General features: G+C 38.2%; 1 long non-coding RNA gene across 1 annotated transcript in view; it reads left to right on the top strand.

Moving 5' to 3' along the window:
- The window catches only part of LOC149919021 (uncharacterized), an 82,853-nt gene extending 58,761 nt beyond the window's left edge, over positions 1-24,092 (top strand). The window contains exons 3-5 of the long non-coding RNA XR_016464319.1: positions 18,578-18,659; positions 19,794-20,023; positions 24,015-24,092. This is a non-coding gene — a long non-coding RNA (uncharacterized LOC149919021). The remainder of the gene's footprint in view (positions 1-18,577; positions 18,660-19,793; positions 20,024-24,014) is intronic.
- Positions 24,093-27,578: the final 3,486 nt, after the last annotated feature.

Genomic DNA, 27,578 nt, shown 5'->3' with positions numbered 1-27,578 from the left:
AGGTGAGACAGTGGAGTTACTAAATTTTTATATTGGCTGGGTAGAGGTCTTCTCAGCTGAACCAGGAATGGAAACATTTCCATGGTGTCAGCCTGTAAGCAAAACTAAGAAAAATACTTTGCAGTTTGCTTCTTTGTTGGTAAAGGTCATTTTGGGCTCCAGTTTTCCCTACTGCTGCTCATTAGTCATCTCCATGATCTGTAGGTTTTATCTTCATTAAACTTCTCTACCCAGCTCTTTTTCATGCCCTTTTTCTCCTTATCATCTTTAACTGTCTTTCTTACGTATTCCCCTACTGGAAAGAAACGCAGTGGTTTGTCCATGTACCAGTGTTTTGCATAAAAGATGTGATTATTCCCACCCCCTTTCCCTCACATACAATGTCAGCACTCTCATTTTATTTGAGAAATCTTTTTAGTTTGCCTCCTTTCCCCTGTGTCTGTATGTGCCTACTGCCCTTTGCAAAGGAAAATAAAATGACTTCTCATCAATTTTCCTCTTTGTCTCTAGGAGCATTTTAACATTGCCCTTTATAAATGCAAATAAAACGCTAAGATGATTGGGACTTGACTTCCAGAGCCTGCAAACTACCTTCCATCATCTTGGGACCTGCTATATATAAATAGCAATAAAGCTAGTGATTCAGAAGCTCAGAGGAGAAGCATTTCCAGAATGTAGTGAGAAAAGCAGAATACCAGTCCTGGTGGTTTTCAGTTTCCTATTGTTACAAGGAATAGTGCATGCTGGCCTGGCTCTGACAGGCTTACCTGAAAATCAATAGAAGATGCCTGCCTTCTCTAAGCAACGTTTTCTTGCCTCTGTAATTGCAATTGTTCTGACTTTAAAATCTACAATCTTCATTATTCCTTGGCTACGTAATTTAAAGTTAATTATCTGTACATATGCTTACAAAATCTAATGATTTTTAAAGGTTACTCCTCTCTGGTCTTGATCGGTTATTTAGATCATTTGAAAGGTCATGTCACTAGCTGATTTCTTATCCACTGGTTATCTTTGAAGAAACAGTTTTTATAGTGTTATTTTTTTAAATCTCTTTTAAACTACTCAGCAGAATGCACAATGAAGCGCTGAAGGCGTACTCAAAGTTCTTTAGTGCACCAGCAAAATGTCCTACAATAGTCTGTAAGGAGCTATAGGCTAAGGTGTGCATTCTGCAACAGCAGCTGTTCCTGCTGCCTGCAACCTGACCAGACCCCCCTCAGAAGCAGCCAACATGAATTCTGCCCACTGCCTCATGGAGTTAGAGCAAAGAAGCAATTCTTTTCCTGACACACATCCAGGAATGCTGTGGCATTAGCAGAAAATGCTGATTCAGTCTCTGAAAGAAAAAGACATCTATGTAAGAAACACTGCTCTTGCACTGTCCTGTAGTTTCTATTTGCTAGACTTGGTAGCTCACCTGGCTGAAATCCCAAGGTGTCCCACTATAGCAGATCCTACAGCATATGGCAGAAGGAACTCAGTCCAGGCAGTCTTCTTCAAAGGCTGAGTTCTCTCATTCCACTAGGAATAATCTGTGGGGAGTAAACAGTTCTCTCTTTGCGTTTGTTTATATTCCTATGGGAGGAATGTAGCAACACAAATGAAATGGATGAGAATCTATGACTGTTACACCATTCTAACTTTTCTGTTCATATCAGTGATAAAGATCTGTGTTTTGTGCCCATCTAAACAGCAGTTGTGTGTGTGTGTATGCATTTAGAAGGATGCTTTACTAAATGAATTGGATCTCCTGGCGAGACACCTGGGGATAATGTGTAGTTGCTTCCCACTGGTATGCCCAGTTACATCCATATTTATAAACAACTTTATCCACAGAGCAGGAGCCATTAGATCAGAATCCCTGAGGCAGCTCTGGCTGCGGTAGATAAATGTAAGTATATCTATGTATTTTTATGTCTATGGTTTGTAATCCTGCATAGAGAGTTAAGGAGGGCAAAAGTTCAAAGCAGGATATGATTGAATGGATGCCTGATCGGAAATAGGATCAGACGAGAGTGCATTGCCTTGTACGGAAGGAATTCTTCTCATTATCAATGCAGAGATGTGCTTGCCAACAGCCAGGCAAGCGTCTCTGAGGAGCAACATTTGAGCAGGCTTCGGGCTTTCAGGCTACAGACAGAAAGATGCCTGAAGATGACTGAGGGTCTGCAAAAAACTCCAGAAGCTTGGTGATGATTCAAAAGTTGTTTTCTCTCCTGCATGAACATGCCGAAGTAAGGAGTGGTTCCACTTGTTAAAGCAAAATTTGGGCTTCACATCTACTTCTGTTTTAGAGTTTTGTCCATGCCATACTGTCATAACATCCTGATGATTAGCTTTTTCCTAATTTTCCATTCACCTGGGATCTGGTTTATAGACCAACTACAGGATGCAACTTCAGGATGCATTCTTGAGGTCTAGATGGCACGTTCAGATACTTCAGAAGCTTGTTTTGTTTGGTTTTCTTAATATATTTCCTGCATGTGTCTGGCTGCAGTGACAGCCGAGATGTTTAACATGTACAGAAAACTCTGCCCGTTCCTGCTGATGGAAGCAAGTCACTGGTGGTACATCCCAGGGGTTAATACTGGGGCTACTATTTAACATCTTTATTAATAATATGAGTGCACTTCAGCAAGCCTGTTGATGATATCAAACTGAGAAGAGTGATTGATAGAGTAGATGACTTTGTTGTCGTTCAGAGTGACCTTAAGATTTTGAAGAAATGAGCACAGAAGAAACTCATGAAGTTTAATAAAGGGAATTGCAAAGTCCTGCTTTTGGGCAGAATAACCTTATGCACCAGCACAGGCTGGGAATTGACTGGCTAGGGAGTAGCTCTGCAGAGAACAACCTGAGGGATCTGGTGAACAACTACCTGACTATCAGACAGCTATGTGTCCTTGTGGCAAAGAGGGCAACGCTATCCTAGATTGCATTAGGAAAAGTATTGTCAACACTGAGCAAGTTGTCCTTCTCACTTCTCAGCCCTGCTGAGGCACTGGTGAGAGTGATGGGTCCTCACAGCTGGACCTATAGACTGAAATGCTCAGAACTTATATTGTACCTTCCTTGACATGTAGAGAGATGGTTGTATTGACTCCAGTTTGACTACAGAGTCTGTTATATGATGAGTCTTCACGTGTGTTTCATTCAGGACCTCTTGTCTGAGCCAAACCTCAGAGACACCCACTTTAATAATACTCTGGTGTATTGCAAGAGCTTTTTTGGCAAAAGACTTGTGATTTTTCATAAGAAGGACCTCATGTAGGCATTAGATGAAGTGGTGATTACAAGGTAAAGATTAGTAGGTGGAACTGTAAGAAAACCCCTACTGCTAACTGGAGGGATTTATGAAACATTTGTCTCCCACCTTGATCTGACCTTTACATTATGGTCCTTCTTCTTTGCAATCCATGAGGGAAATCTGGTGTCTAATTTGCTCTAATGCAAATAATTGAAATCCATTTTTTCTTAAACAAAGTGATGCTCATATTGATCTCCTTGGCAGGATGTAAAACTGAAGTATATAGAAAGTGACTGCACAGGCAGTAACCATGTCTCATTTACTTTCACTTCATTTTTTTCATTTTTTTAGATAAGAAGAGATCATATGCTCTTTTAAAATATTTATATATTTTTAATTTTAAGCACAGAGAATTGAGTGTAATAGCAACACCCCTGCAGGCTGCAGCCCAACATTATTGTACTCGCTAAAGTAAATCTATAAAACAGTGCAGGCCAAATTCTTCTTTGTTATCCCTTTGTGACCTCCTAGAGTTCACAGGGGCTGTAAGGGGTAAAGATTAGCCATCTGCCTTCGTATAACTGTCTGAAATAGAACACGTAAACTTACTACTTACTGTAGGGCAGTGACTATTTTTTTTAATTCAAATTACTGGCTGCACTATATTCAGCCAAGGAAGGGAGAACACTAATCTGCCAATGTTCTAATAAGAGAACAGTACAAGAAAGGAAAATAATAATTAAGCTACTAGAAGAGAACATTCTGATAAGATTTAAGAAACCAGAACCACTCAGGATAAAGAAGATAGCTGACCCAAACTGAGGTGAGCACAAGAGATGTCTTACAGGGCCAACTCATCTCTGAAACAATTTTGTTTCCTTTAGAAGAGTTACAGTGGGTATAAACTTGACCTATATGGGGCACTTGCGATAAAAGAGAGATGTCCAATGCTGTAATAGAAATTGTTTTTCTATTTGGAGCTGTTGGCTATGTGGAGCGGGAGCTGGCCGTGTATTGTTCTTACTGGCTCATCTGGGAATGCATGCTACAAATGGTGCAACCTAAGTTAAGGGAAATAACAAATGGGCTTTTTGTTTATTTGTTTGATTGTTATTGTTGTTTTGTAAAACCTGAATTCTCAGGAAAATAAGTCTTGTGCACAAACCCTGTGTCCGTGTGGTTTTTTCAAACAAGATCATTTCCTGATAAATTTTGAATCCATTGGCTACTCTCAAGCAAATTCAATAAATAAATAGAGATCAAAGGAATTTGTTTATTTTTATGAGTTTGTGAAAATTGACAGAAGATTTATCAGTACATTCACCAGAAAAATAATCTTTTTATTAGAATAGCAGACAATCTACCCAAGAAGGAGATGTAGTTGATTAATTCTGCTACTCAAAGAATTATTTGTTTTACTTCTTTTTCCTTCCTTTTCTCATGGGATCTCCCTACTGAAATACTGAAGTACTCTGAACTATCTGTGGGCATCTGGTTGACTTTAGTTTCAATAAAAAGAGTCACATACGGCCTTCTGCTCATAACAGCTGTACATAGACTTCATCTTTGGCTCATTTTGCCATACTGAACAATTAATGATAAAGTGGGCACGTGGCTGAGATGTGTGAGAATGGAAAACTTTATCTGTTGTCCAGTTAGATCTGTAACTATCAGGCTGATGAAACTCTTAATGAGAAGGAAGAGAAACTAAAGCACTGGGTTTGCTCAGAGCTATGCAGAAAGCTAGTGATGAGAACCAGGTCTCAAATCCTGATCTCTAATCTGAACTGTATCTTTTAGCCCTACAGGCCTCTTCTGCTTAGCTGTAGTCTATGGCTCTTGAGAAACAGCTGATGTCAGAAGAGTATCTGTAAAGAGACTATCTTTCCTTTCTTTCTTTTTCCCCCTGCTGTTGAAATAATTTCCTGTCTTAGCTGGTTAACCTTTCCTACTCATTTCTATTTTCATGTAATTTCTTATTATAGTTACAAGTTAATCACAAATCTATTGAGAGACTTCTCTTTAATCTAGCAGCCTTCGTTTACTTTCTGTGTCATTTAGAACAGTTGTGGCATGGTTAAGAGTGTCCAATTACATTCACTGCAGGAGAAAAAAACAAGAAAGAGATCAGCAGCCTACAATTTTAGCTGAAGATCTCATCAAATGGGAAAACAAATTAGGTGCCTAAAAATAAAATTAAGGATAAGGATTCACATGCCAGATTTGCTTGTGCTCACTGACACAGAATGACTGGTCAGATAATTGTTAACCTCTTCTCTCTAAATAAGAAAAAATTATGTTGTTTTTTTTTTTTCTTCTAACATTCTCTAAACTAGAGAAAGAGAGGCAGCCTTATAAAGTCTGAACAGACAATTTATTTTGGAGCATCTGCTACTCTAGTTTCTTAAAACTCAGTGTGCAATTGCTGTCACATAAGGAAATAGCAGTTTTCTTCAATTCACTCAATAGATTAATATGCTAATATGAAAATTATAGAAGTCCCATTTTATGTATCATGATGATGGAGAATCTAGTGAAAATGAGGTTAAAACACACATTGACTTGTGGGTTATGTGCACCTCTGATTGCTTGCTTATTTGCTTCTTCTCGTCTTCCTTTCTCTCCTCCCTCACCTTCTTCATTCCCTTTCCTCTTTCCCTTCTTTCTTTCCTCCCTTCCTTCCTTCTGAAGTACTACTAAACTACTACTAAACAATATTTTGAAATAAATCTCTGAGCCATAGGTCAAAGGTACCATATGTTAATTGGTGTCCTGAAAGCTCCTCGGTTAGGTAAAGCTTATTACCTGGGCAGCCATAGTTTCAAATGTTTACTCATACTTTTCTACATTTCTGAAGCACATACAAAGAGGCAAACATTGATCCTGTCACAAAAGCTAGCACAGCACTGTGGCTTCACTTCAAACATCTGTTTCAGGACTTCTAACTGCACTGAAAAAGATCTTTAGCACCCAGATACCTATTTCCTGAGCAGGTCAATAGTTTATTAAAATGTTTGACAATGAAAACAAACAATTCTGAAGCTAGAGAGAAAAGGAATAAAAGGCTCCATTTAGGTCCCCAAATAATTAAATTTCTCCTAGAAAAATCAGAGATTATATCCCCATTAAGAATGCTTGAATAGAATCAATTTGACAGAATAGCAGCTCTTTATAGCTTAACTTCACATACTATTAATCTATCAAAATCTCCAAAAAGGCCAGGAATCAAATGTTTCCCAGAATAACTCAATTTTCTCCAATGGGTGAAACCAGGCATTAATTTGAACCATGTTGTCAAATATTAGTCCTTATAACTTGTCTGCCATAAATGCTGTTCAAGGCTAAGTACAATGTAGTAATTTTGCAGACACCATTTGATTAAAATTGCAATGTACAGTTCAGAGCTTGAAATTCAGCACATGAAACAGCCTAAGCTAGGATTCGTTGCCCAAGTTACCATGACATCTTCTGAAATCACAAAAAGCAAACAAGCCAGCAATATAATTGAACCTTTAAAGGGAGAATCTGTCCTCAATTCAGAAGTAATAAAAGGTCATTCTGTTTCAGGCCTGCGTGGCTTAAAATCCACCTGGATGAACTGAAAATAGGTTGCTGGTCTGCACGTGCATTTCCTTCTTTAACATCCCCTAACCCTCTTCCCAGCTTTCAGTGCATAAATCAGTGCTCACCAGCACTTATAGGAAAGTGTAAATAAAAGGGACTTGATGACTCACTGCACAGTGGCAACAACTATAGTATTTCACAGGCAGGACCACAGCTGCTATCCACCTACCCCTGAATTGGCTCAATTTATCCTGTCCAGGTGGATGTTATTGACTTGCCTCATTTGTCTGTGCTAACAGGCTCTCTTTGGAGAGGGAAATGGGGGTAGTGAGGCAAACTATTCTGAAAGCGCCATTTCAAGATTTCAAGAAAACGTAAGTGCTCCAAACACTCAATCTTGTGATCACTAAAGTATGCACACCCTAGTTTGGGTACTTTGCCCATGACCTGTTTGGGAGCAGGGGTAGAGCACAGGAAAGCCCTATTCCACAAGTGTAGTGAGGTGCTGGGGCTGTGGGAAGGCAAGTGGAAGAGGGCAAATGGAGGAGATGCACCAGGTGTTGCCTTCTGATACAATGTCTTGCTATGGGCAAAGCAGCAGCCCTCCAACAGCTTCACTGCACTTGCTCAGGTACTTTTTATATATGTGTATGTATATGAATATGTACGAGAATATTTGTGTATAGTAATATGTGTATCACTGTCTACTGAAGCATTATTAGTGATAAATAAAAAGGAGCTGAGCTTAAAAGCAGAAAACCCAACTGTTTGCACTTCATCTGATTTCATGAGGCAGAGAAGATTTGTTCATTACCAGAAAGATTGGCATAGGCGGAAGGTAGAATTATAAGATTTTCAAGACAATGCAGGAAACTGTTGTGCATAATTCTGCTTCTTATTTCTTTCTACACAGGAAAGAAACATGGCTCTAAATAAGGAATCAACGTTTGGTTATCCATATATCCTGGAGCACTGTATTCTGAGCATTTCACTATTCTCTTAGGTTCAAATCAGAGTTATTTATGCAGTTGTGATAGTTCATGTTGATAGTGAAGCATCTGCTTTTGTCCCCAGATTACTATTTCCATCACTAGATTCTCATTCCTCTGGTGACCCTGCTTACATCCATGATTAAGGCTTTTTAAGACTTGTTCATTTTTCAATACTTGGATACTCTTACATTTAGATTGACTCTTCATCGATCCCCATGAGCTGGAACCAAAGAATTCATGATAAGACTCCTCTAACTCCTGCCTAGCCTAATAAATATGGACTATGAGGCAATGCAATCTGCTGAAACATTGGTGCACATTTTAAACAGTTGTCATGGTGTAAATATTCCTAAATAGAAGTCCATGGTAATCTAATACAATACTATGATCTGCAATATGGTAATTACAACTGTGACTTGACTCATTAATTTTGGTAACAGTTGTTAAGCAGCTCATTAGGTGAGTATCGAACAGCAGACGTCAATCTGGGGAGCCTCTCAAAACTGTCCAATATTTTTCTTTTCACAGTGAGGAGCATGGCAGAGAAAGGGGGGAGGTTGTACTTAGGAACTTCTAAGCTGTTAAGTTCTGGGCATGATCTTGGCAAATACTGTGTTAGTTTTGTGAGCCAGAATTGCAGCAAATACATGATCTTGTATTATATCTCAACTGCTAGCCTTGAAAAATGCCTGTTGGTTGTTCGCATTGCTTGTATTCCAGTGGCCCAACCAGTTCCCATGGACAAACAAAGGAGCTAATGGAGTATATCCCCATGCAGGATCACACAGTGCTTGCCTGTGCTCCTTCTTGCTCATTTCATGTAACACTTGCATATGATTTGATGGTCTAATGATGATTTTTGGTGTTGACTTATATTAATTCAGCTATAGTACATCAGTTGAAAATAAACATACCTTAGTTCGCTCTTCATACATCTTTATGCTGCTAATGGTGAACAAGATCACAGAATTCACAGACAAAAATTAAAGCTGTCAGTTCAAGTATTTGATTTATGACATCTTTAATATACTTTTTAATCTCCCTGTTTCTGCATATTTCATCCATTCATTCATAGGCACTGGAAGAAATGGTGTGACAATGTCCAAGGCCAACAAAACTGGACAGTGCTATCCAGGTAACCCCCCCTCAAGGAGGAAACTGAGTTTGATTTCATGTATTTAGAGATTTTCCGTTCTTTAGAAGTATTTCTCGAAGTATTCCCCCATGGGAATTTGAATAGACTGTTCTGCAGTTGACTGACTATGAACAGGAGTACCACTTATACAGATACTCAGATTCAGCCAGACTCAGACATAGCATTGGTGTAATGGCACATGGTTTAATCAGTTTAATCTTCAAACTGAATGAAGTTTGAAGTTGTCAAACTTGACTCCTTCCCCCTCTGTGAACCATTCTAAACACGCATGGAATTGCCAAGATCTCTATCAGATTCTGCAGTACTGAGGGAAAAGGTGGAGCTATTCAACAGCTATTCGTAAAATCCCCCCGTCCAATACTGCAAGGCCTCAGCAGGAACACAGGACTGCAGCAGCTAAATCATGTCATGAGCCCTACATATAGCGGATGGGTATCTGCTAGTGCATTTTCCTTTCTGTTTGTAGCCTGAAGTAATGTTTGTGTCTGCAGGAAACAAGGATTGTTCAAGCTTAGGGCTGCCTCAGGGCGATAGTGCCCTGTAGCTGGCTGACAGTCTCTGGGTTGCAAACAGTTATCTTTTTTCTCAATTTCAGTCTACTTTCCTGTAACTCATCCTCAGATCTTTCTTTCTTCATACCATCATTCCAAGATATAGCCTGCTTCTGCCATGTAAACATTTCCGTGCTGAGTAAATGACCATTTACAAGTCGCAGTATCACAAAATCGTTAAGGTTGGAAAAGACCTCTGAGTTCATCTAGTCCAACCATTAACCCATCACCACCATGCCCACAGACGATGTCTCTTGGTGCCACATCTATATTTTCTTGAACAGCTCCAAGATGGTAACTCCACCACTACCTCAGAGCAGTCTGTTCCAATGCATTGCCACTCTTTCTGAGAAGAAATTTTTCCTGATATTCAGCTTGAACCTCCCTTGGAGCAACTTAAAGCCTCTTGTTCTATTGCTGTTATGTGGGAAAAGAGGCCAACACCCACCTTGCTACAAACTCCTCTTGGGGAGTTGTAGGGAATGATAAAGTCCCCTCAGCCCTCTTTTCCTCTGAATATCTAGGCCAGTTAAAAGTAATGGTGCAATATAGCTGCCTTTTAGACATTGAGTAAGTGGGTATATTAAATAGTGTTTTTCTTCTACTCTTTCCCTTTCTTTTCCTTTAATTATTCTCATATTGTTCTTCATAAATCATGATGCTGAATAACACCAAATATCCTGTACTAGTAGGAGAAGCACTGCTAGTGGCAGCGCATTAGCAACAAATACAGTTCTGTTTACATTAGTCTTTAGCTTAGCTTAGAGATGAGAGATGGCAACCCTCCCTGTGAACCTGTCCAAGAAGTTGAATATTTGCAAGTTGGGCTTAAAAAATCCCCACTCCCTCACTGAGTGTGTTGGAGAACCCAGACATATAGGGTAAAGTATTTCCTGTTTCCTGTCCACAGCAATGCTTCATCTCTATGTTCTGTTAACATTTTCCCCTCACTCACAAACCTCCACACCAGTTCTTAGATAAAGATATTGTAAATAACACAGTTAAAATAGAACCAAAGATTCACAGAATCACCCAGGTTGGAAAACGTCTCTAAGATCATCCAGTCCAAACATCCACCTATGACCAGTATTTCCCACTAAACCGTGTCCTTCAGTACAATGTATAAAGGTTTGTTGAATACCTACAGGGTCCGTGACTCCGCCACCTCCTTGGGCAGCCCATTCCAATACCTGACCACTCTTTCATAGAAGTATTTCCTAACATCCAACCGAAAGTGGTAGGGTTTTATTTTTGTTGGTGGATTTCTGTTTTTTTGTTTGTTTAGTTGGTTGGTTGTTTTTTTTTCTTCCTGACGTATTTTCTACTATTCAGTTGCATAATATAACTTTTAAAAGCCTGCATTTCTCCTCTTGGCTGTTGAATGCAAACCTTCTACCTTGGGTAATCTTCAGCCTGGAAGAAAATTTTTTGTCTCTGTTTTGCTAAATGCTCATCTGCTTACAAACCCTTCTGATAAAATTCTTCTCTGCTTTTTAATTTTATTTCTATAGAACTAGTTTTAGTAGGATACCAGTTATATGAAAGATACTACTGGTTGGTTTATCTGTTCTGATGGGAGCTATCTAAAAATTGATTCCCTATTCCAAGTTATCTGTACGTGTTCTTTCTCCAGAGAGATGTTTTACCCCATCCCAGATCTGTGTTAGTGAAAAAATCTGTAGGATATCTGTCTATGGGATGGATAATATTGTAAAGGAGTCTGCTCCCTCTGACTTAGAGTCCCAATACACTTTGAAGTTAGTCTGGATCTAAATTCTGACAGCCCATCTGGTTTTCTACACACTAGAAATCTTACGTTTATCTACGGAAGGGTCTGTTTAATGCTAGACTTAGCCAGCTTTTCTTACATGGAGTATGGTAAAATAGCCTTCAAGAACAGAGAAAATGCCCTTTGCCAGATCTTCCCTTCTTGGTCTTGTGATTGCCCACTCCCTGGGATAAAAGAAATAAAAAGAAAAAAAAGAAAAAAAAATCCGCACTAAGAAAAGTTCATGTTTGGCTGTTAGGCAAGCATAAAGCATGTAAATCTGCAAAAAGGGACTCCACTCAGTCCCCTGGAGATTCAAACTATTTTAACCTTGGAGAAACACAAAGCTGTTGGACTTTTCTTTGAAACAAGAGCAGTCTGTCATTCCCCTATGCTGGTGATACCCTCGCTGTGTGTCCATGGATGTGAGCTGGGGCTGCTGGGTTGGTGGGTATGAGCCGCCAAGGGAGCTCCTGCATGCCTTGTGGTGTCAGAAAGGCAGAGAGGAATGGAAGAGGAAGAATGATGCAAGTCTCCTGAAGTGTTTATTCTTTCTCAGCTCTCAATTTATTATATTTCTCTCCAATGAGGAAAATAAGTCTAGTGAGCAAGGGAAACAGTTTAAATTTACAATGTATTTTTCTGTTTATTCCTATCTCTTTACTAAATCCAGTCCCCTAAAATATCTGATCAGATTTTATTTTCAAATTTTAATCTAACAGATTTTATTTTGGAATTCCATTTTTTTTCTTCATTTCTTTTACTCCCACAAAATCCCTCATATGACAAAACACTTCTTCTCTCCTTCAAATGTAGTCATACCCCAGAGGTGAACTTTCTGAAAAATCCTTCTGGCTATTGGTAAGTTATTGGAGGAAGGGAATAAAGACAGAAAAGAAACTTTTGAATAAATTCTGCCCTGAGGAATCAAGTTTCATTGGGCATTCTTTGTTTCTAAATAGTTCTAAAATATAGACATTCTAGTATCCTCTTTGTATACAGAAAAATGCATTGTAAAGCATTTGAGTTAGTTCATAAACTGCGTGCTGTGTGTGGTTGCTTGATTATGAGTCACAATATGCAATCAATAATTCTATCATTGTGTCATAGTAATATTGCCTAGGAATAAAGGGCTAACAAAATCCACATCTATTATGAACTGCCGTCTCCATTTTTTATTGCAATTTCTCACAAGATACTCTTTCATGTGTGTCAAGTCTCATCTGTGGGGGAAGAATAATTTAGAGGATCAGTAATAGGATGTGGAACATTTCACCTCCAGGTCACTTGTTTGAATCTAACCCTGAACCAGCAGTGATTGAAAATCATTGCCATCTGATTGCTTTCTTTTGCTGGCCTAATGGATATGAACCATTGGTCCTAGTCTAGAGCATAAAAGACCTGTGTCCACATCAAAAATCTTTCTTCGGATTGTAGTTAGCCCTTTTACTCTCCCAGAAGAGAGTTGACCAGGGTGAAATGGGCGATAGTGAATGAATTGCATTACCCCCATGACCCAGAGTCAGCCTTTTCACATAAGCGAGAAATACTGGTAGAGATATGGAGAAACTTTTATTGCCTGAGTGATGCTCTTTGCAGATAGATAGCAAACCAAACTTCCAAATCAGCTGATATCACACATTTTTTGAGTGTTAAACTTTCCAAAAGAGTTGAAGTGTTTTGGGAGTGGTTCTCTAACCTTCTTTAGTCAAGAATAACTTTTAGTATAGATTGAAGGATCCTGAAAAAAAAATAGTGTGTGTGAGGAGTGAAGAGGAGTAGGATGATACAAAGGAAGAGGTAACTGTCGGAAAGAAAAAAAAAAAGAACTGACTGAAATAATGGAAATATTAGCCAAGAACTGGCTAATGTACGACATAACACAAATTATCCAGGACTGATATAATGACGAATCTCTGCTTCTCTAACTGAAACAATTTGGTGTGGTTCCCTTCTCTTCTGTTGAACTGAACTATGTGGTTTCCTGTTAGACATAGTAGCTCAAGAGGAATGTGCCTGGAAGAAAGTGCCCATATTTACATCGGAAAGAGAAATGGTTATTTCTAGAAGTTGCTATGTAGCTGTTTGGGATCTATGGGGTTGTTCTGGGAATAAACTGCCCTCTTTCCTGTTAACTCAGCTGATCAATAGTGGTCCAAAATAACCTTATAGGCTTCTTATGGCCACACCTACAACGCCACACTTCCTCTGACTCATTAGGCATGAGACATCTCAAGTCCAGGAGATAAAAAGTGGTGTTTTTCAGCACCAGCATAACCCATCTCCAGTTCTAATTTTGCAAGCTTGTTTACTTCCTCACAACACTAGATCAGTCAAACAATGTGACCAATATACTTTTCTAATTGTGCATAATTACAAGACCAGATGAAGAAACATGAAATTAACTCTGTAGAGCAGAATCTGAGGGACAGGGGTTACTCTAACTATAAAGCCTTAATTGCAAGGATTTACTTAATTCCTGTAAAATCTACTTAGGTAAAAACCTTTTTGAATTTATATGAGTAACGACTAAACTAAAAGTTAAGACTTCAAGATTTGGCCCCATCTGATTTCAGGTTATTATAGTTTTCATTTCTTGTAATACAAGTCCTCTCATTTCTGTACAAAGCAGTGTTCAGTACCAACTCAGGGGAAGAAAACAATGAAAAAATAGGACTGCATTGCTGCCTTCCAGGAGCCAGTAAGAATAATGTCTTAGATTATAAGAAAGGGCAGTAGCAATATCACCAGTGCAAAGAACAAGTAGCAACTTCTAGCTGCTTTATCACTGACTTTTTTGCCAATTTAAGATCACTGCTTTATCACTGACTTTTTTTTGCCAATTTAAGATCAAGATCTTAGAAAGAATTGCATTCTGTCTTAGGGGGAACTGACAGAAACACATTTTCAATTACCAGCGGGTGACAACAGAACAACAATGTTGGTAGTTTTTTAAACAAGGTTATTTCTTAGTTTACAGAGGTGACTATTTATAAATGACTGAACAAGATTCTCTTACAAATGATCTTATTTAAAAAAAAAGAAATACCCTCATTGTGGGAATGGAGATATTGTGGGAATGGAGATGTTCCATTTATATCATACACTCTGTTTTAAAGGGCAAATGATTCTTGTTTGCTGAAAAATTCAGTAGAAAGCATTTTGAATTCATCTGTTCTTTAAATAAAATCTGCCTGACTGTTGGGGTCTATTCTGTTAGTCCTTTGCGTGGGCACAGACCTGATTGGTTTGATGACCCATATCTGGGTTCTGTCCTGTGTTACCGAGGCCTGTAAGCAGAGTGGATATGGTCAGTAAATCACCACTGTCTGAAGAAAAATATTTTACTGTGCATCCATACAAACCAACAGTGACATGAACACATTTGCAGATAACAGACTTTAGTGGGGTGTCATTAAGGAGAATAAAGAAATTGAAGTTTTTCAGGGTGCTGAAATGTGCGCTTTTTGAAAGCTAAGCTGAAGGGAAGAAAGGCAAAATCTTCCTTCCTTCATGATTTTAATGAACAAAAAAAGCATGGCTACAATATTGCTGCTTAAATATTTATCTGATTTGAGCTTTGTCAATAGAAAAAAGTAAATTGTACAATAAGATGACCTAGAACAAACACTGTTCTGATGCCTAAACCCAACTCAACAATGTTGGAAAGGAATATAATATAGAAACAAGAGTCAGAAATTGATCCAAGTATAAGACAGTATGAATTCTAACTAATGGAACACTTTGTGAGGATGTAAAACAGGTGACATATTAATTAAACCAAAGGAACAGCTTTTCCTAAGTAGGAGAATCACATAAATGTAGCTGGCAGTGTGGTACCTGGGAACTGGAGGCTGAATAGTGGTAAAGTAATGGAAAACAATCTGTGACAGATGTGTCTTATTCTGATGTTTGTTGATACAATCCCAAACCTGGTTGGCATCAGTACTGCAGCTACATACATCTGTGTTAGGATGATGGCTCTGACAATGCTGTCCTTTCTGGTATCGGTTAAACATATTTTTACAAATCTTACAAAATACAGTGTCATAAACATGTATATATGATCTGAAGTCCAAAATAGAAGAGATGATAGACCTGATGAAATCTCTATGCCTGTCAAATAAGACATATTACCCCACAATTTTCATGCTTTATGAAGAACAGTTTTTAATATCAGAAGAGTAAAAACTCAGATCCACAAGAATGTCTCAGTTAAAATCCATGGCTTTAATGCAATTGACAAACAAATTTATGCCAATTATGCTTGTCTTAATTTTGCAGCAAGATCTGTTCTGAAAGTGTAAAGATATTTCAGTTTCTTCTGGACTAATCATATTCATCTCAATTTATAAAGAATGTTGTGATCATAATGTTGAGAGGAGTACAGGTACATCTCATTTCCACAGTTTCTGTGCTTGCTGTTGAGTTGGTGGATTGGAAGCCTATGTGAGGGTAGGTAATGGTGAGCTGCCTCCTAAGTGCAAGGAAGAGAAAGCTAAAGGGGTGGTCCAAAGGCCACACAACTGCATAAGATGTAAATGTATCCAACTTACTACAGCATTTCCCAGTATTACATCTAAGAAGCAACAAATCCACTTTTTGTCAGTATTCTACTTCTTTATTTCATTTACTCTCTTGGAATATGTGAGGGTTGTTTTTAATTATTATGGTGAGTTGTATCAAATGAGCAATGGCAAAATGTCAGTTAATGAATGAACTGTGTTTTGCTCAATGTATAACACAGGGCCAGAATGATCAGACTGGCTGGCTGCATACTGCTGTGAAAACTGGAAATATACTATTGGAGTGAAAGCAAGGCTACTTCTCATTTGTTCCTTTAGGTATCTCTTCATTTAATTTCTTTCAGCAGCTCAACTGGCTAAAGTATCTACTTCAAGCTTTTTGTAACTTCAAACCTACAGTCTGAACTTTCCACTAGTATAACTTGGCCAGTAAATCAGATCTTATTTTCTCCAGATGTAGAGCATCTGTCATTCTTAATTAAATGAACTGGAGTTAAAGGTGACTAAGAGTGAGATGGAAAATTGGAATTTTGCCCTTTCTCCTTCTTCATGATGTGGAAGAAAGGCTAGAAAACTTTCAACTTTTGAGTCTGAGTTTATTTTGTTAAGCAGTGTACTTAGAAATATCAGGAATATAACATCAGGCATTTCCTGGTTTTGCTAAGGAACTCGTTGGAGGCTTCATCTCCACATATTATTTATTTGTACTGAGGTATAGCTGAGCAGGAATCAGTGCTGCACCGTGCACTTGTGATTTGTACAGCATCTGGCACAATCTTTATTTGCCCTTAAAAGCTCTGTGGGTTTTAAATCTTAAACAAAGGAATGTTTTCTCACAAGGGTTTTTAGGTAAAACTGTTGAATCAGTGTGTTTGATTTAAGAAGGAGAAACAAAATTCTTTTGCCATTTCATCAGTGTGGACAGAAAATGTTTTGGCTTGCCTCATGTGATGTTGGTTAACCTGGGAAACATTCAGTGCCTCATCGTTTATAATTAAAATATGTTTTGTATAAACATTTCTGGAGTTGTGTCTAAACAGGTTTTCAAATATTTTGTGTACATTAGTGAAATTTCTCTATAGATGTTGATAATACATGGAAAACATACTTTATTTTCCTTTAGCTTCAAAAAAAATTAACATTTTGTACAGTATATTTAGACAGGTTTGAATGCTTCCATGAACCAGTTTTCATTATATTTTCAATTTTTTGCTGCCATAACAAAATCAGTTCTCCTATTCTGAGTCTCCTTAGGAAGAAAAAAACAACTATTACAAGAAATGTGAATTTCAACTGTAAATCTTCAAAATAAAAAATAAAGGCCAAAACCCAAATGGGTGGAATGATAATCATAAAAAAAAATAGCAAATATTCAGAAACCTCTATGTAGTAAAGAATACAAATACGGTTCAATTTTTCTTTTTTTTTTTTTTCATTTGCATGGCATCTTTGAAAGAAGTTTAATTCAATTGTTTTTGTAGAAATCTATTCTTTGGAGCTTTGTTTTCCTTTTTGTTCTCTTTGTACTTCTGGCTACCTTGAAAACCTTAATTGTGCAGATACAAGCTATCTCATTCAGCTGAGTCAGAGACACCTATAAAATTGGAACCATTCAAGTCAGATAGGGAAAATGTAAACAGGCTCAATCATGCATGAAAGCTTTCTCACGGAACGCAAATATAGAATGTAATTTGAAAGTTCCAGAAGTGCAAAAACTTGCATAATTTGCATGGTAAGATCAGGGTTAATAAAAGAGGAGCTGAAGCAGAAAGTCAGCATCCACAGAAATGAGGAGGAGAGCATGAAGGTTTTTTCACTGAACAAGGATTAATCAAGCATCTATGACAGTTTAAAAAGACACTACTTGCATGGAAGTGTTAGTATATTTTCATCTGTAAGGAAAAGATGATCCACAAAATCACTAAGGCAAATTCTCTGGCCCTGTATGCACAGCTGCTGTTAATTTCTCAGGAAAATAAAAGCATGGAATAAAAGGAAGACTCAACTTTTATAACTAAATATGGGGGGAGATGTTTTATTTTCAGTTTAAGAATCTAGTGGATAGGCATACTAGATTTTCTTGTTCTACTTTGTATTTTAAACAGTAGTCAGAGACTTTAAAACTGATTAGTGTGGTGCCATGTTCATCTTGCAATGCTGGTTTATATTTAATGGAATTGAAATTTTTGCCAAACTGATTGATTTCTCTTTTCTCTTCCCTTTGCCTGTGGACCACTTGTAACTGTAAAGAGAATTACTCTTGATAGCTGTATTGTCAGAGTAGTGTGATGAAAACACACCACAACTGTTTATATGTAGTTAATATGCATCCAATTCATATTCCAAACCCTGAGACTTCATTCATGTAAGCACATGTTTTGTAATTTTTTTTTAATCAGCATTTGAATTGCAATCAATTTGCCTAAGTAGTCAGGCGTTCTTTAGATACTAGGGGACAGTACAAAGGACACTTTGTCTCTAACTTCTTGTTTTGTTTTGGATGCTTTTCACTGTGAAAAATGGGCAAGCAGGTAAACCTCTACATGTTAGCAGTAAATTAGGAACCTTGATATTAGGTCCAGTTAGGTGTGAGTAAATCTCAAGGAGTTGGTTTTAAAATGTTCTGCATGATCTACGTAAAACACTAGTATACTTTGATTAATCTTTTTTATACTTTGGGGGAAAAAAAAAAAAAAAAAAAAAAAAACTAATCTGAGAAAAAAATGCAAGTGTATGAAGTAGAGGTGTGTAATTAATTTCCTTCACGCAGAAGAAATGGCGCCCACTGACATTCATGGATGCTTGCTGAACGCTTATGGATACTAAACAGTGGATGTAAGCACAGTGAGGAGGTGAGTAGTGTGTTTCAGCATGCTGAAGACAAGGCAAGTTCTGGATAGCCATGCAGATGCTTATGAGCACAGCATGCAGGCTCTTGTTCATTGCTGGCAAAAATGCAGAGCTAATGGTAGTAACTCTGTTGAAAAATAGTGTTTTGTAGCTGAGGATTTGCTCTGTCAAAAAGTATTATTGTGCTCTTTGTGTCTCCATGGAAATAAATAGGAAGCATTACTTTCAGAGTGATCTACATACATGTAGGGAAGTAGATTCTTCCAATATCTCTTCTATGTGTAAAAGGGAGCAGTGTCAGAGATGCTTAAGCGTGCCTTGTTTGATACTGACTCAGACACGGAGTAGCTAAGTCAAAGTACACCACAGTGAAACTCTGATCACTGGAGAGCTGCATGGATTTAGAAACAAACCACGACAGTAAAAACGTTCTTTTTTTTTTTGAAGAGTAACCAGAAAAGCCCAGCTCTGGAGGCCCCTAAATGAGAAATATTTCACTGCAGGTCCTAGGAGCCAACAAGAACATCAGACTTGTGTTAGGGGTGCTGATGAACAATTGAACAATGTTCTCTTGTCTTTCTCATGTTGTAATGATGTTTGTTTTTAACAAATTAATTCAACAGGCCTGACAAAGCTCTGTGCTTTTTAACTTCCCCAGAGTTAAGGGGAAGAGTTAACACATTAGGCAGTGTTGCAGACAAAGACTTTTACTTTTTAAGATGCAGGCAAACTGGGGGGTCCCTGTCTGCAAGTAGCAATTGAAGAGCTGTTACTATCAGCTGTCAGAATGTAGGGGATAAATATGCTCTGTCAGGCGTTACCTAGAGCCTTGAAAAGAACCTGCAGTATTGGGAGATACTGTGGCTTAAGAAGCCACATATTCCGGTGCACGTGGCTCAGCTGAACAGTAGTTAAAAATAATGGTGATAACTTGTATTTACTTCCAATTCTTGCCTCTCAGGGCATATCCATAGGAAGGTCTAGAAGTGAAGATCGTTAAAGGGAGTCTTATTCCCTTCTGAACTAAGGTTTTCCTAAACAGAACTCCTTGAATGTTGCCTTTATTTTATTTTATTTTATTTTATTTTATTTTATTTTATTTTATTTTATTTTATTTCATTTCATTTTTTCCCCAGCAAACCCTGTTATATGCAGCTATGGAACAGAACTATACAACTGGTGTAATTGGCGAAGGAGATATGAAAAGTTAATCAGAAATTAGTCTTCTGCATTATTTCTGAAGTGAAACTGAGCTTGACTGTTCCAGTTCCATTCTGAGGCACTTGGTTGGCCTTGGTCTGTCCAGCACATGTCAGCTTTCTGAAGGAAAGGAAAACACATCTGAAACATGTGAAATGATCTACTGGTATGAAAATTTCATTCTGACTTCATCACTAGAGTTTGACTGACACTGTAGAGTATGAAGCTTCCCATACAAAAGCTCATATAATTGGTATTAGTATATCTGCATGTGACCCAAATAAAATAAAACAGAATAAAATAAAAAGGATGTATTTTGCTTCTTGTCATATTGCATTCTTTGATTAATCATACAATATTTTTTTTTGAAAATGCTTCTTTTTTCCTGATTTACTAAGCCTATGGGAGACTTGGAAAAAAAGGCTTTAATCACTGGATATCTCTATATACTTTTGAGAAACCTGTAATGTACACTTTGAAACATTATGTGATGTTGTATAATTCAGTGCTGGGCACACATGAAATTTTAATCTAAAACCAATATTGACTTAAACGATCTTCATGCTGATATAATTTTAAGTACTTTTCATTGCAGCTGTTGGAATACTTAAAAGTCAGGGTAAAAAAAAAATTGATTTTGGACAAAATATCATGTGAATGCATTTTCTGTAGGAGGGAGTAAACAACTGAATTATTTTACTCAGATAGATTCAATCAACTGATATTAGTAAAATTCAAGCTAAAATGTGGGAGAAGGAGAAAGGCTACAGTTTCATATCAAACAGTGGTTGCATAAGTCATCTGTAAACTGCATATAGGAATGCACTGATATTTTTCAGTTCAATGTGCGTTATCTTGATATTAAGACAGAAACAGTTAATTCAATTTCTTTAATTCTACCTTTATTAGGAAAAAAAAAACCACCACCAAAAACAAATAAACAAGAAAACAGAGTACTTTAATCACTGTAACTTCACATACCCTAGAACGTTTCTTATTTTCCTGTGAATGCAGAAATCCTGATGTTAACACCTCCTGTTGTATATCTGTACCGTCTCATCCAGCTCAGGAGCCCTTTTTATGAGCATATTCTCAAACATATAAAAAATTAGGAGTAATTTCTGCTTATTCAGAGTACCACTGCCTTGGGAACCATAATGGAAATCCTTGTCCATCAGCGTTTCTATGAAGAACATGGGTGATTTCCAAGCTTCTTTACTGCAATATCCAAGGCAAAGGATAAAAATGTTAAATCACACAAGTGAATGTACACCTGTCTTGCTGACAGTAGGAATATAGCATAATAGTTACTAAGTTTCATGAGAATATTCTCCCTCTGACAAGGGTGACTTGAATACTATTTCAGTTTCCTGATCCTTACAATTATTTTAGGGGTGGTCAGTATCTTGCACAGGGAAGAAATGTTCACTTATTGTAGGCATTCCTTGACTGATCTTTCACAGAGCCCTGCACAAATAACTCATAAGTATATGGTTCATATTTAGCTCCTAAAGAAATAACGTCTTGATAAAATGTGCAAAAGAGAAATTTTGAAACTTAAAATTTCAGTGTCTGAAAAAAGTCATGGTATATTGACTTCAGCGAATGCTTTCCTGGTGCTGCTCTCACAGCAAGCTCCACTTCCTACATTATCTTGCAAGTACAGATTTACTCTTCTTGCCCATCTATCCCTCCCCTGGGTGTTGGATTCAATTGAAATAACAAAATGAGGCTTCATTAGCATTTCTGCAAGAGCCTTTGATCAGATTTCTCATTTATGAAAAGAAAGGAAGAGTAGAAGGAGAAGGCCACATATTTACTGCTCCTTGTTACTGCTGGCTGTTCTCTCCAGCCTTCCTGTTTCTGATGCTGGAAAAAAAATAAATCGCTAGAGACCTCAGTGTTTTTAAAATGAATACACAGATTCACTTTTCCTTTTCCTTGGTTCCTTAGAAAGGAAGAAATTCCGCACTTCCATTTGTATCTCATTCTTGCTGCACTCAATGTAGATGTGACTCTCTTTACCAGAAAATTGAGATGGCTGCTAGATGTTTGATCCTGCCATGCAAATATCTTCCCACCTGTTATGTGTGTGAAAGTGCACATGAATTTGTATGGAGAAATTAGTTCAGACAAAATAAATTGTTAACGTCGCCCATGATCTCATTCTCTACTGTGGCTAACAAGGTGAGCAGTATCTGTCCACCTGAAAGGAATAAACTCAATTTTTCAACCTAAAATCTGGATCTAAATCCTTTTTTTTTTTTTTTTTTTTTATTGGCAAAGAACCAGATGGACTATAAGGAAGTAAGAAAACTTTAATTTCTGCCTCTGGCACTAACTGGCACTAACATCCTATAGACTCTCTGCAGAGGATTAGTTTGCAAACATATTAGGAACAAAGTTTGTAATCCCCCTCAAATGACATTGCTCCAAGTGCCATATTTACTGCAGATTCAGGGTCACCACCATTGCCTAAGCAGTGCTAGAGGCTCTTCCATGTCCTTGGAGGAGCTAGGAATTTGGTGGGTACAAAGTGGTCTGATAGTCATGGTTACCTGCTTTTGGAGTGAGTGTTGTGATTGAAAACAATGCAGACCAGAACCACCTGCTGTGCCAAAACACTGGAAAAAAAACAGGGAACCAATTGGAAGAGTTTGCTGTAAGCTTTTTTTTCCCCTTCTCTGCACTTCCCCTCCCTTTTCTGCAACGTCCATGAGCTAAGCTTTCTGAAATTGCTCTGAATTGCTTGCTATCCCTCTTCTTACCTCATATCTTCTCTTCCAAGGATATTTCAATACCTAATTATATGCATGCTCTACATGAGTCAAAAAGTCCATCCAATATTATATCCAGTATTGTACACACACACTTTCCCCTCCTTATTTTTGTCCATTTTTTACCTCAGTAAGTCGTGAATTCCATCATCACTTCAGATCTTATTTCTTTTCTTGCATCTCCAATTCCAGAAGCCATCTGCTCTTTGCTTTGGCCTGACAAGTTGGTTTTTGCATGCAGACCAACCTGGTTGGAGATTTTCAGCCTGACTCTAGCCATTTGAGCATAAAAGAGACAAGCCTCATATATTCTTACCGTTCCCTCTCTGCTCATATAAAATATAAACTACAGACATGACAGATTAATGTTACCCTGTTATGTCAATTGGGGATGTGAAAAGTTCCTCCTGCTGTACTCATGACTTGTATATTTGTCCCTTTCTCCACCACAGCAGCTCTGTTTACCATTTGGATATTCTGCCAAGCAAACTATCTAGTTTGCTATGCCACTATGGTCCTTAGTTACTACCATATTAACATCATAATCACATTTTTTATTAAATAACCTGCAGCACTTTCAGGATGGGGAGACAATCTTTGAAGGTTTTAGAAATTATTGCAGATAAGGTAGTCTCTTTCTCTATGGGAAACTTCTCCTTTGGAGCAATAGGAGGTGGGAAGTATGGGAGATGCACCAGTGCCAAACTCCAGGACATCCCCAGGACAAGTGTCTTTTGTGATTCCCTGTTTGAAGCTCTCTGCAACTTTGTGCTTCAGCATTTCATAGTTCATAAAATGAAAGCTGCAGATATTTTGGAGACAGCAAAGTCTAGGGAGGTCCTTAAGAAAGAGAGAGGAGAAACAGTTTCTGTGTTCTCGGCTGAAGAAAGATCATGGCCTTGTGATCATAATGCAAGTAGTGGACATAACAGAGCAGTGCAATGGATTCTGCACATATGTAACTGAATGACTGAAAACAAATAAATATACACACAAGCCTCTCATCTATGTTAAGTGAAATAATCTTTACATATAAATACATGAATGCATGATTAATACTTAAAGAAGTATATGTTATTTATATTTAAGTGTGCATACTTAGATATGCATATATGCATATACACATTTATACTTAAATGGTGATAATAGACGGTATTGTTATTGTGATCTACTGTGTCTCAAACAAACAAACAAACAAACAAACAAAAACCCACTCATTTTTCCCCTCATTTGCGGATAGAAACACTCACAAAACATGTTTTGCTGAATGCTTGGATACTATCTGGAAAAAATAAAATTGTAGCTAAGGAAAACAAGGGGGTCATGGTCTTGGCTTTTTAACATCATAAAACTGCAACTTCTGATTTTTTTTTTCCCCAGAGGATTCCAGCTTTCTCAAAGCAGAAGACCTCCACTTGTACTGCTTTTCTCTGCTCAAGTTATGCTGAAAATGCCCCACAAGCAGAGTCAGACTGGATGAAGTCTCTTTCTTTCACAGCTCTGTGAATTTTTAATGTCTGGCATTAAGGTGAAAATCATCATTTCTCTCTGTCTGCTGGGCGATGGGCCATCAATTAAATTCTCTTTTGTCCATATGTAAAATAGCTAATGGTTGCAGCTTCTTTCCATAATAGAGCCATTAGTGGTAATCTGCCCCTCTCTGCCAACCGATTTACTCAGCTGGGTATAGATGAACTGGCAATAATGTGCCATATAAAAGTGGCTCCATAGATGTCCTGAAAGCTGCATAGGTCTTTCAGCACGATAGCTTGCTCCATTGTATCTCTGTCTGATATGTAACATAATAACATACTGGTGCGGCTGGAGTTGAATTTGCAAGTGGTTTTGTATTCCAGTATTTCAGTTTACAGAAATCTGATTCATCATCTGACATAATACATAGATAAAATGTCTTCTGTTTGGTAATGTGCATCTGATTCACATTGATTATACTCAGCGCTGGTATTCAAAGCTCTGAATTATCTTCGCTGTTTGCTAGCTTACAAATACAGCAGATAACTGTTAGGGAATATGAAACCCTTTGTAAATGCGCCCAATGCTGCACAATTAATATTTTACACTTTATTTAGCACTTGCCTTCTTCAAGAGCTCCAGCTTCTTCGTGGGGGGCAGAGAGGGTATTGCATTCTCTGGTTATGGTAAAGCAAAAAGGAAGAGCAGGGTGCAGACATCTCCTGAGCAGTGATGAATGTTTCAGTCACATGCTTACCCACACCAGTGTGCAGTGGCTGAATAACCAGTAAGATAAACCCTCATTTTATTCGGATGTTCCGTTTGGCAAGTTAAATAGGCTAAGTAACTGATTAGGTAAAAACCAGCAGTGATCCAGGGAAATATGTTTTTATTTTTTTGTTTTCCTGGGGTTGAAGAGCATTAATGTTATCAGATTTGTCATTGTTTTGAATGTATGAAAAGACTACAGCAATATAGAAAAACTCTGTAATGGCTGAGAAAGCAGTAGAGAGGATTTGTGTGTGAAGTTGCCAAAAGGGGAAATACATTTCTTGCACTACTTAAATGTTCAGTGATTAAAAAAGTGCTATCAAGAGAGCACTTCTGTGCTGAGAGTATTCCACCTAATAGCCAATCTTCACTCCAGGTGATACATAAAGGTTTGGGGTTGTTTTTCTTTGCTATAATGAGAGAGTGGGAGGCAAAAAAATGGGGAGAAGATATTAGGTGTTTTGAAAGCACTCTCCAGTATTCCCATTCCATCCAACTTTGAAGCTGAATCCCAAAAACTCTAATACAGAAAGAAGGTCAGACCAATTCTGAATGCTACTGAAATTTCCACCTCCCTGTACACCTGTAAGTTTATGCACATATATATATTGTAATTCATGTATCTGTGTCCAATAAACACACGCTCCTTTGCTCTTTTCTTGCTGTTCTTGACTGGCTCAGTCTCTGCAGAATGTTTCCAACTTGGATCATTTCTGTCCTCCTGCCAGTGTTCCAATCCAGTGTGATCCAAATTAAATAACCTTCTATTGTGCCATTCCTGATGAATGTCAGATTAATCTTAGCAGAATGTAGGACTTGGCCTGACAAGATGATTACTGCAATATTTAAACAACCCTTAGGGCCTTAATTCGCTAACAGTTTATGGTCCATGCTACATGTGTGTGCCATCTCTGTCTCCTGAATGTCCAGGTGCACTCTGCTTTGAAAGGTAAAGTAAACTGATACTTGATGAAATGCACTCACTCTATCTGCTACACAACAAATTGCTTTAGGTGGGTTTCAAAGAGGGCTTTGAAAATGATGCTCTCCAATAAAAAAAAAAAAAAATCTTATCTCAAAGAAAAAGAGAGAGATGGTGGCAGTAGCCAAGGGGAAATAGATAAGGAAATCATCTTTTTCTTGTGTTTAAGCAGCAGAGCAAGGATCTGTGCCGTGGTGACTCTGTTCCCAGCAGTCACTCAGAGCAAGCCAAGAGCACAGCTTCTGCTCTCTGCCAGACCCATCCATGAGAGCAGGCACTGGAAGATGTGGGGCCAGCCAAGGAAAACCCTTGCTGTAAAGCCCAGTCCACAATGTAGACACCAGATGAGGAGGCCAGAAAAGAATCTGAGAAGTTTTGAAGGAATTTGAGAATGAGGCCAACATTTAATGAGGCTTGGGAAGAAACTTCCCCTCAGGGCCTGTTATTGAATAGCTGCTGGCTGTAGGCTTTTTCATTCTCTTTGAGAGCAGCTGGTACTGGCCATTGCTGGAGACAGAAAAGTTGCCGGGGTCAGAGATGGCAGTGGCTGTCTTTAAGACTTATTCTAATGTGAGCTAATGCAGTGCAGATTCTTTGTGAAGGAGGCATCAGGATGAGGATGCATTTACAATGAAGGAAAGAAATATCCCATTTTCACATTTGTGTCCAGCCTGTCCCAGGGTAGAGAGTTATGTTTCAGTTGTGCAGCATGCCTTCTTTTGTCTAATGTCTGTAGTGTCATAAAGCAACTGGTAGTGTTTAGTGGCTGTCTGCACCAGTAGCTCCGTCTTCAGGGATTGAAATTGATGTAATTTATCACGGCAGGTGAATATGCAAGCTCTTGCCCCATCGCACAATGTAGCAGAAGCAGCAACAGCTAACAAGTCAGAAATAGCTCACTCTCTTTTTTTCCACTCAGCTTTCTGAAATGGCAACATCATATGTCTGCATGGTTGGAATACCTAGGTACAGTAGCTCCTCTTAATGGACCTGTGTACTAACACACACTGTCAGAAGCTGCTGGAACTTTATTACTGAACCATTCTCTTTGCATCTATTTTGTCAGAAGTGGTAATGAAAAGTACATTTCATTTTATAACATTTTTTCCCACAGAAAGAATTCCTTTACCTGTGTTTATACCTTGTCTTGATGCTTTGTACTGTCACTTAACACTGAAGAACATTTATCAGTTGTATTTAATAGATATATCCCAAGCTGGACTGGTCAATTGAATGGGGATATCCCAAGCTGGATTGGCCAATTGAATGGGGCTATCCTGTTTTCTCCCTCCACACTTACGGTTTTCCAGTCATACAGTATCATAAAACCATAGAATGGCTTAGATTTGGATTCTAAAGTTCATCAAGCTTTAGCCCCTCCGCCATGGGCAGGGCTGCCACCTACCTCATCAGGCTGCATAGGATCCCAACTGGCCTTGAATGGCCTCCAGCATGGGGCATTCACAGGTTCTCTGGGCAGTCTGTGCCAGTGCTTCACCACCCCCTAAGCAAAGAATTTCTTCCTAATATCTAACCTACATTTCAGTTCTTTCAGATTACAGCCATTCCCACTTGCCCTATCACTATCAGACCACGTAAAAGTAGCTCCCTCTCCTGTTTATAAGCTCCCTTTAAGTACTGGAAAGTCACAATGAGGTCTCTCCAAAACTTCGCTTCTCCAAGCTAAACAAGCCCAACTCCTTGGGGAGTATCACCTC

The sequence above is a fragment of the Phasianus colchicus genome, chromosome 2, assembly GCF_987193195.1.
Source record: "Phasianus colchicus chromosome 2, bPhaCol1.hap1.1, whole genome shotgun sequence".
Classification (NCBI taxonomy): Eukaryota; Metazoa; Chordata; class Aves; order Galliformes; family Phasianidae; genus Phasianus; species Phasianus colchicus.
Note: the sequence above shows the minus strand (reverse complement) of the source record. Positions and strands in the feature narration are given on the sequence as shown.